We start from the raw sequence: 11,211 nt of genomic DNA, 5'->3' as shown, positions 1-11,211 counted from the left end.
CTTCCAGAGCCGCCGCCATCGCGAAGCCAAGATCTGGGGGACAGGAGTCTCTGTTCCGGCACGCCGCCGGGACGGGGAAGTGCCCCCGGAAGGCTCCTCCATCGACACCACCGCCATCTTCATCACCGCTGTTGTCTCCCATGAGGAGGGAGTAGTTCTCCATCGAGGCTTGGGGCTGTACCGGTAGCTATGTGGTTCATCTCTCTCCTATGTACTTCAATACAATAATCTCATGAGCTGCCTTACATGATTGAGATTCATATGATGATGCTTGTAATCTAGATGTCGTTATGCTAGTCAAGTGAATTTTACTTATGTGATCTCCGGAGACTCCTTGTCCCACGTGTGTAAAGGTGACAGTGTGTGCACCGTGTGGGTCTCTTAGGCTATATTTCACAGAATACTTATTCACTGTTATGAATGGCATGGTGAAGTGCTTATTTATATCTCTTTATGATTGCAATGTATTTTGTATCACAATTTATCTATGTGCTACTCTAGTGATGTTATTAAAGTAGTTTTATTCCTCCTGCACGGTGTAATGGTGACAGTGTGTGCATCCGTGTTAGTACTTGGCGTAGGCTATGATTATGATCTCTTGTAGATTATGAAGTTAACTATTGCTATGATAGTATTGATGTGATCTATGCCTCCTTTCTTAGCATGAAGGTGACAGTGTGCATGCTACGTTAGTACTTGGTTTAGTTGTGTTGATCTATCTTACACTCTAAGGTTATTTAAATATGAACATTGAATTGTGGAGCTTGTTAACTCCGGCATTGAGGGTTCGTGTAATCCTACGCAATGTGTTCATCATCCAACAAGAGAGTGTAGAGTATGCATTTATCTATTCTGTTATGTGATCAATGTTGAGAGTGTCCACTAGTGAAAGTATGATCCCTAGGCCTTGTTCCTAAATACTGCTATCGCTGCTTGTTTACTGTTTTACTGCGTTACTACTGCTGCGTTACTACTGCTTGTTTACTGTCCTGGGCAAAGCACTTTTCTGGTGCCGTTGCTACTGCTTATATATATTCATACCACCCGTATTTCACTATCTCTTCGCCGAACTAGTGCACCTATTAGGTGTGTTGGGGACACCAGAGACTTCTTGCTTTGTGGTTGCAGGGTTGCATGAGAGGGATATCTTTGACCTCTTCCTCCCTGAGTTCGATAAACCTTGGGTGATCCACTTAAGGGAAAACTTGCTGCTGTTCTACAAACCTCTGCTCTTGGAGGCCCAACACTGTCTACAGGAAAAGGAGGGGGCGTAGACATCAAGCTATTTTCTGGCGCCGTTGCCGGGGAGGAAAGGTAAAAGGCACTCATACTCCGGTTCCAGGTAACAGTACTTTTCTGGCACCATTGTGTGTGTGCTCGAAGCTATTTCCTTTAGATTCTGCAATTGCATCTTTTTGTTTCTTGTTTACACTAGTTAGGCATAATGGAAAACAACAAAAATATGAGAGATCTTTATGAACTTTATCTTGAATTAGGACATGATGTGTTTGAAGAGAGAATTAAAAAACCCATGGAACTTTATATGCATGCTAATGGGAATTTTATTAATATGAATGCTTTAAACACTATTGTTGCTAATGCTATGGAAAATTCTAAGCTTGGGGAAGCTGGTTTTGATGAGCAGAATCTTTTTAGTCCCCCAAGAATTGAGGAGAAAATTTACTTTGATGATACTTTACCTCCTATTTATGATGATTATAATGATAGTAGCCTTTTGGTGCCACCTACTATGGAGAGTGAATTTGATTATGATTACAATATGCCTCCTATATTTGATGATAGCAACTTTGTTGAATTTGCTCCCACTATTACTAATAAAATTGATTATGCTTATGTGGACAGTAATAATTTTATGCATGAGACTCATGATAAGAATGCTTTATGTGATGGTTACATTGTTGAGTTTGCTTATGATACTACTGAAAGTTATTATGAGAGAGGAAAATATGGTTGTAGAAATTTTCATGTTACTAAAATACCTCTCTATGTGCTAAATTTTTTCAAGCTACACTTGTTTTATCTCTCTATGCTTGTTGCATTATGCTTCTTGAACTTGTTTGTTTACAAGATTCCTTTTCATAGGAAGCATGTTAGACTTAAATGTGTTTCGAATTTGCCTCTTGATGCTCTCTTTTGCTTCAAATACTATTTCTTGCGAGTGCATCATTAAAACTGCTGAGCCCATCTTAATGGCTATAAAGAAAGAACTTCTTGGGAGATAACCCATGTGTTATTTTGCTACAGTACTTTGTTTTATATTTGTGTCTTGGAAGTTGTTTACTACTGTAGCAACCTCTCCTTATCTTAGTTTAGTGTTTTATTGTGCCAAGTAAAGTCGTTGATTGTAAAGTTCATACTAGATTTGGATTACTGCGCAGAAACAGATTTCTTTGCTGTCACGAATCTGGGCAAAATTCTCTGTAGGTAACTCAGAAAATTATGCCAATTTACGTGAGTGATCCTCATATATGTACGCAACTTTCATTCAATTTGAGAATTTTCATTTGAGCAAGTCTGGTGCCTTAATAAAATTTGTCTTTACGGACTGTTCTGTTTTGACAGATTCTGCCTTTTATTTCGCATTGCTTCTTTCGCTATGTGGGATGGATTTCTTTGTTCCATTAACTTCCAGTAGCTTTGGGCAATGTCCAGAAGTGTTAATAATGATTGTGTCACCTCTGAACATGTGAATTTTTGATTATGCACTAACCCTCTAATGAGTTGTTTCGAGTTTGGTGTGGAGGAAGTTTTCAAGGGTCAAGAGAGGAGGATGATATACTACGATCAAGAAGAGTGAAAAGTCTAAGCTTGGGGATGCCCCGGTGGTTCATCCCTGCATATTTCAAGAAGACTCAAGCATCTAAGCTTGGGGATGCCCAAGGCATCCCCTTCTTCATCGACAACATTATCAGGTTCCTCCCCTGAAACTATATTTTTATTCCATCACAGCTTATGTACTTTACTTGGAGCGTCTGTTTATTTTTGTTTTTGTTTGAATAAATGCTTGTGTGGGAGAGAGACACGCTCCGCTGGTTCATATGAACACATGTGTTCTTAGCTTTTAGTATTCATGGCGAAGTTTCTGCTTCGTTAAATTGTTATATGGTTGGAATTGGAAAATGTTACATGTAGTAATTGCTAAAATGTCTTGGATAATGTGATACTTGGCAATTGTTGTGCTCATGTTTAAGCTCTTGCATCATATACTTTGCACCCATTAATGAAGAAATACATAGAGCATGCTAAAATTTGGTTTGCATATTTGGTCTCTCTAAAGTCTAGATAATTTCTAGTATTGAGTTTGAATGACAAGGAAGACGGTGTAGAGTCTTATAATGTTTTCAATATGTCTTTTATGTGAGTTTTGCTGCACCGCTTCATTCTTGTGTTTGTTTCAAATAACCTTGCTAGCCTAAGCCTTGTATCGAGAGGGAATACTTCTCATGCATCCCAAATACTTGAGCCAACCACTATGCCATTTGTGTCCACCATACCTACCTACTACATGGTATTTCTCCGCCATTCCAAAGTAAATTGCTTGAGTGATACCTTTAAACAATTCAAAATTTATCACCTCTGATTTGTGTCAATGTTTTATAGCTCATGAAGAAGTATGTGGTGTTTATCTTTCAATCTTGTTGGGCAACTTTCACCAATGGACTAGTGGCTTCGTCCGCTTATCCAATAATCTTGCAAAAAGAGCTGGCAATGGGATTCCCAGTCCCAAATTAATTAACAAAAATAGACACTCCTCCATGGTATGTGATTGTTGGACGGCACCCGAAGGATTCGGTTAGCCATGGCTTGTGTAAGCAAAGGTGGGGAGGAGTGTCATCATAATAAAACTAAAATAAAAAGGCACTCCTTCATGGTATGAGATTGTTGGCAGGCACCCGAGGATTCGGTTAGCCATGGTTTGTGAAACAAAGGTTGGAAGGAGTGCCACACAAAAATAAAATAAAATGGGAGCCGCTCTTTGAAGGTTTGTCTGGCAAGGGGGTTAGAGTGCCCACTACCATTCGTTGACAACAACATACACCTCTCAAAACTTTACTTTTATGCTCTCTATATGTTTTCAAAACCAAAGCTCTAGCACAAATATAGCAATCGATGCTTTCCTCTTTGAAGGACCATTCTTTTACTTTTATGTTGAGTCAGTTCACCTATTTCTCTCCACCTCAAGAAGCAAACACTTGTGTGAACTGTGCATTGATTCCTACATACTTGCATATTGCACTTATTATATTACTTTGCATTGACAATATCCATGAGATATACATGTTACAAGTTGAAAGCAACCGCTGAAACTTAATCTTCCATTGTGTTGCTTCAATACCTTTACTTTGAATTATTGCTTTATGAGTTAACTCTTATGCAAGACTTATTGATGCTTGTCTTGAAGTACTATTCATGAAAAGTCTTTGCTTTATGATTCAGTTGTTTACTCATGTCATATACATTGTTTTGATCGCTGCATTCACTACATATGCTTACAAATAGTATGATCAAGTTTATGATGGCATGTCACTCCAGAAATTATCTTTTTTATCGTTTACCTGCTCGGGACGAGCAGAAACTAAGCTTGGGGATGCTGATACGTCTCCGACGTATCGATAATTTCTTATGTTCCATGCCACATTATTGATGATATCTACATGTTTTATGCACACTTTATGTCATATTTATGCATTTTCTGGAACTAACCTATTAACAAGATGCCGAAATGCCAGTTCCTGTTTTCTGCTGTTTTTGGTTTCAGAAATCCTAGTAACGAAATATTCTCGGAATTGGACGAAATCAACGCCCAGGTTCCTATTTTGCCCGGAAGCATCCAGAACACACGAGAACCGCCAGAGTGGGGGCACAGGCCCACCAAACCCTAGGCCGGCGCGGCCAAGGGGGGGCCCGCGCCCCCCTATAGTGTCGGCGCCCCTTCGACCTTCTGACGCCGCCTCTTCGCCTATATAAAGCCCTTGGACCTAAAACCTCGATACGAAAAAAAGCCACGGTACGAGAAACCTTCCAGAGCCGCCGCCATCGCGAAGCCAAGATCTGGGGGACAGGAGTCTCTGTTCCGGCACGCCGCCGGGACGGGGAAGTGCCCCCGGAAGGCTCCTCCATCGACACCACCGCCATCTTCATCACCGCTGCTGTCTCCCATGAGGAGGGAGTAGTTCTCCATCGAGGCTCGGGGCTGTACCGGTAGCTATGTGGTTCATCTCTCTCCTATGTACTTCAATACAATAATCTCATGAGTTGCCTTACATGATTGAGATTCATATGATGATGCTTGTAATCTAGATGTCGTTATGCTAGTCAAGTGAATTTTACTTATGTGATCTCCGGAGACTCCTTGTCCCACGTGTGTAAAGGTGACAGTGTGTGCACCGTGTGGGTCTCTTAGGCTATATTTCACAGAATACTTATTCACTGTTATGAATGGCATGGTGAAGTGCTTATTTATATCTCTTTATGATTGCAATGTATTTTGTATCACAATTTATCTATGTGCTACTCTAGTGATGTTATTAAAGTAGTTTTATTCCTCCTGCACGGTGTAATGGTGACAGTGTGTGCATCCGTGTTAGTACTTACCGTAGGCTATGATTATGATCTCTTGTAGATTATGAAGTTAACTATTGCTATGATAGTATTGATGTGATCTATGCCTCCTTTCTTAGCATGAAGGTGACAGTGTGCATGCTACGTTAGTACTTGGTTTAGTTGTGTTGATATATCTTACACTCTAAGGTTATTTAAATATGAACATTGAATTGTGGAGCTTGTTAACTCCGGCATTGAGGGTTCGTGTAATCCTACGCAATGTGTTCATCATCCAACAAGAGAGTGTAGAGTATGCATTTATCTATTCTGTTATGTGATCAATGTTGAGAGTGTCCACTAGTGAAAGTATGATCCCTAGGCCTTGTTCCTAAATACTGCTATCGCTGCTTGTTTACTGTTTTACTGCGTTACTACTGCTGCGTTACTACTGCTTGTTTACTGTCCTGGGCAAAGCACTTTTCTGGTGCCGTTGCTACTGCTTATATATATTCATACCACCCGTATTTCACTATCTCTTCGCCGAACTAGTGCACCTATTAGGTGTGTTGGGGACACCAGAGACTTCTTGCTTTGTGGTTGCAGGGTTGCATGAGAGGGATATCTTTGACCTCTTCCTCCCTGAGTTCGATAAACCTTGGGTGATCCACTTAAGGGAAAACTTGCTGCTGTTCTATAAACCTCTGCTCTTGGAGGCTCAACACTGTCTACAGGAAAAGGAGGGGGGCGTAGACATCAATGCTCGATGCGAACCGCTGGTTGTCGACGAGGAGGCCTTGATTGTCGTGGTCCTTGGCGATGTTGGGGTCCTCGAGGGCGCCCACGGCGGGGCAGGCCCCCTGCGTGGGATGGGAAGGATGGCGTCGTGTGAGGGCTCGTCGGGGTCGACGCCAAGCCGTATAGCAAAAATACGGAGGAGCAGCCGAGCAGGAGAACTGTACTCCGAAGCGGCGTCCTTGTTCCGCAGGTGCGATGCCACGCACTCGGTCAGCAGCTGCCTCGCATTGTTACTTGCAACTGAAAAACAGGGACAGCGAAATGGGAGCTGGGTTAGTGACGTTCGGGAAGGGGGGGAAACCTCCCGTGGTAGATGATGGTGTGTCTGTCATGGTGCTTACTCGACGTAGTAGGGGAAGTTGGTCCAGGTGAGGCTGCTCTTGTGCCACGGCACGACGCGGCGCAGGAACTCGTTGCGGAAGCGCTCGCGCTTGGTGAGGAAGGGCGACTCCCGCCTCTTGCAGCCGGTGAGGAACCGCTCGCCGCTTAGCCACTCCTGCTGGTCCTTCTCCCCGCCGCCGTCTCCGCGTTCCCCACGCCCTCCTCCTTGGGCGTGAGGAAGTGCTCCTGCTGGTTGCTGTTGCCGCCGCTCCTCGCCGCCGTCTCCGCGTTCCCCACGCCCTCCTCCTTGGAGCTGTAGAAGCGGAGAAGCCGCCCCCTCTCGCTGAAGGGCGCACCCAGCGTCCGTACCCCGTCGGGCGCGCCAAATCTCCCGCCGGCGGCCGAGGGTGTGCCGAGGGAGATGGGCGGAGGGCGCAGGAGGCAGCGCAGCCGCATCGCCCGATGCATCGCGGGCCGCGTCGGGCGAAGCGGCGAGGGGTTCGCGATCAGGCTACGCCCCGGGTCCGCGCATGCGGCAACAGCGCGGTGGATTCTAGGGCGTGCCGTCAGCGGCGGCGCAATGGCTGAGAGGGGTGGGTGGGGGAGAGGAGTGCGACTGTGCGAGACCCTGGGATGTTTGTTCGTTTTTGCATTTAGACCCTTCAATTTTTAGACCAATTTTTAGAAAATAATGCCGGCACTTCGATAAATGCCAGTAATAATCAAACTTTGAGGGCAACCTCCTAAAGTGCCACCAATTATGTGGTAATCTAAGGCACTCAGCAGAAAATGCCGCTAATCAATAGCATTTAGGCATTGATTGTAAACTGCCGGCAAGAAAGTGCCGGTAATCCGGGTACGTGAGGTAGTGAAAGGCTGAAAAGAAGAAGCGATTCCGTTGGAAGGCAATAATAGTGATGGCCTGCATCTTCGTGCGGCCCTACATCAGACCAGCCGATCGATGCTATCAGGTGTGACCCTGGGGTCTTTGCGTCGAAATGATTCATGATAACCTTAAAGCACATAAGTTTTTGTTAGCCTTCTTTCTGGTTACTTGTAATTCAGAGTCACAGAGCACTTAAGAAGTTTTCACTAGTGTGGGGAGCAGCGCTGGTTACTGTTACTCCCGTTTCGCAATGTAAGCAGTGGATAGGATAAGTGGTGTGTTGTTGTTGATATACTAAAAAAATGTTGGATAATCTCTTAGTAGAGACCATGTATGCACCAATGCTAGCCTGGTAGATCCGAAAATGCTACTAATCAGCATAGCATATGAACAGGAGAACAAATCTGTGCCATCTATTTGTTGGGTGTTGTCTCTTGGCTAATTGGCTTCCAGGAGGAATAATCAGGGCCGTCTCCAGATATTTGGGGCCCCTGTGCGAAATACATAATGGGCCCCATAATAGTAATGTATTGCTATACTAGACATGATGAGCTATAGGTGATTAGGTTTTCTATATAGGAATGTAATTTTGGATCTTTCTTTCATTTGTTTTACTCCCTCCATCTTAGTTTAATAGGCACGTACATAGTTTAAGACAAACTTTGACCATTGATTTGGTCAACAAATTATAAATTTTATGTCTATAAAATCTAGCTTTCCAATGATATAATTTGTGTGACATATATTTTATATTTTATTGATTAAAATAATGGTCATAACAATTTCTTAAACTGTGCGCGCGTCTGTTAAACCGAAACTGAGGGAGTAAAAATTCGCATGTTGTTTATAGCAAACATTAAATAAGGTAGTCTGGCACTTTTTGACCCTAGATTGGAGAAAACAACTAATGACTACGGTAAATCTCATTGGAAAACCAAAACTATGTATATGCTTTAATATAAATTGTAACCTAGAGGATCAAATTGGGAAATACCAGATCTTGTTGTACACTTCCATGTCAGATTATGCGGGCAGCTCATGCACAAAGTGATAGGAAGAGCCGATTTTGCAGTACATGGTGGCTCTGCTGGGTCGGCATCTCACATGGGAAGGAGAAAACAGGCATGGGCTGATGGGCCGGATATTGTATCACTTGGTTGACCCGTATAAGAGCATCTCCACTCGTTGGCGCTCCCCACGCCCAAATCCGGCGAAAATTTCTTCCGGATTGGAGGAAAATTAGGCCTGAGGAGCGCCAAAGTTCCAGCCGTCCCCCGGCAGGACACCCCTAACTTGGGGCATTTGACATATTTCAAAAAAAATCGACATAAAATTTAACAAGTTCGGAAAACAGGCCGGTGGAGGAGCAGCCAGATAGACCTTCGTCGAAAGACGGCGGAATATAGGCAGGTGGAGAAGGAGGGACGGCGGAATCTGGGCAACAAGCCGGTGGGGTGGTGCCGGCAGCGAGAGAGATACGAGGGGTGGGGGAGATTTTGAGCGCAGTGGGATGAAGGGGGTGACAATACACTAACTGACATCATCCAAAAACTAAATGCCTTCCCAAACCGCCCAATAGCAGGTGAGAAGCACATCCAGTCAAGCAGACTCTCCGCGCATGTCAACGCACACGCCACAGAAGTTGCTACCGCCGTCTTCCTCGACTCCATCTTCAAGAGAGATCATCGCATTAACCTTGCAAGACCTGCTGTCGATGCCACCATGACGCCAGACGGCTCCGCCATCCTGCACGCATACATCATCCCGCATCTGTCATCGATACCCTGCAGCACCATGCCACCGAGCCTCAGCGCCAATAATGTTGTAGATGAATACCACTCCACCGACATCCGCCAACATCCAGCAGCTGCTCCAAAAACGATGCCCCAAGAGGTAGAACGACGCAAGGCGCGCCGCCATCGTCCAATCCGGGAGACCCGGACCTAGAGTTTCCCCCGGAGCAGCACGAGTGAGAAACCGCAGACTGCGACGACGATGCCTTCAAGAAGGTAGCGGCGCGACACGTCGCCATCGTCCGCCAACCGAGGTCGGAGCACGGTTTTCACCGGCAGCCGCGCATCCCCAACTCGCCGAGTGTAGTGCCAAGACGGGCAAAGATGACGCCTTCGACAAGGTAACGACGTCGACCGACGCCACCATCATCCGCCAAGACCGAGGTCGAGGCTAAGTTTTCACCGGCCGCCATGACACCCCGGACTAGATCACCATTGCCGGAAACCTGTGTGAGATCCCATGATCCCCCACGCAGGACTACCAGCCTGGCCGACCACCTCCGACGAAGAAGATGACCACCACCACCATGCCCGGGGCTGCTGCCCCAGGTTTCCTCATGACGCGAGGGATGCCCACGAACGCCTCCCTGCCGAGGAGGCAGAGCAACGACAGGCAGATCGTCACCCGCCCCGGCCCAAACGGATCAAGATTGTACCCGATCCACGCTGCCACGGCCCGCCGCCTGCAGATCGACGCCATAGCCATCGCCTCCCTGCGCCGCCGCATCAAGGAGAGGCCGGGCAGACGCCCCGCCGTGCCCTCCAGGTCGTGGGGGCTAGAGCAACTGTTTAATGTTCCATACAAAGTCTTGTCTCTCGAGAAAATATCGAAACAAACAGATGATGATGAGTGTTGACCGGTGGAGAAAACCCTAGCTCCCCAGCCGTCACCCCCTCCCCCCCCCCCCCCCCTCTCCTCTCGTTATCCCCACATATATACATACTTTAGTATCCGTGCGCCATTTTATCTCAGATAGCTACTCATGTTGCATTGCCACATTCTTTAGGCGCCCTTAGGGACACTGACGAAAAGAAGGAAGGTCAGTCCTATTCCCTTGCTTTAGGAGGGAACAAAGTCCAGCTAAGGTTTATACTATGATAGCTCATGGTTACACCCAACAGTCTGCGCATTTTGATAGTTACCACACTTTTTTTTTTTGCTGCAGATTGCCCCATTTTTGTTAAGCAAGACTTATGCGTGGGACTATAATCCCCACTCCCACATTTTGTAATCTGCACTGGAAATTGTTCCGCAGGAGTAATTCACAGAGGGCCAAGTATAAATCAATATGGCCTACCAATTACTGAACGATCTTTATCCAGCAGGAACAGGTACACAGCAAGCTGAACATGCATTTATTTTCCCTTGTTAATATTCAGTTCAAATATAGCAATCCAGCAGTCAGGACCAGTCTATGTAGCATGGGTTGGATGTTGTCAGATTATTTTGTGGATAGTCTAGTACCAATAATATTTTTGTGTGATTTGGCTTTGTGTCAAAATCATTACGTCCTGCAGTAGCCAAGTACAGAGACAATACAGTGGAGTGCTTCAGGGAGAGCGCTGGCCAAATACTGGCATCATCCAGAATCCTGTAGGTTAAGTGGTTGCTTAGTCATGAATAATGACTGGTGAGACACTGCTTGCTGTTGATGTCAGACCGGATTCTACATGTGCGAAGTTTCATTGGTTGTTATGTCAATACCTGCAACAGGCTGCTCATGAGAAGGTTTGGATCCATTTCCGACTGTCTTTGAGTATTTTTATGATTGATTGTCCTGCATTGAAGTGGTTGTCAACGTAGAATGTCTTGGTGGGAGATGCATATATACTCAACTGCAGAGCTAGATT

The 11,211-nt window shown here is 45.3% G+C and overlaps 1 long non-coding RNA gene across 1 annotated transcript; it reads right to left on the bottom strand.

Annotated features, from left to right (window-relative positions):
- Positions 1-6,321: 6,321 nt before the first annotated feature.
- LOC139830507 (uncharacterized) lies at positions 6,322-6,870 on the bottom strand. The gene is made up of 3 exons (XR_011742729.1): positions 6,702-6,870; positions 6,525-6,593; positions 6,322-6,422 (listed from the first exon to the last, which is right to left on the bottom strand). It is a non-coding gene; the product is annotated as an uncharacterized lncRNA (long non-coding RNA).
- Positions 6,871-11,211: the final 4,341 nt, after the last annotated feature.

Source organism: Lolium perenne, chromosome 4 (genome assembly GCF_019359855.2).
Source record: "Lolium perenne isolate Kyuss_39 chromosome 4, Kyuss_2.0, whole genome shotgun sequence".
Classification (NCBI taxonomy): domain Eukaryota; kingdom Viridiplantae; phylum Streptophyta; class Magnoliopsida; order Poales; family Poaceae; genus Lolium; species Lolium perenne.
This window is presented reverse-complemented; position numbering and strand designations above follow the sequence as displayed.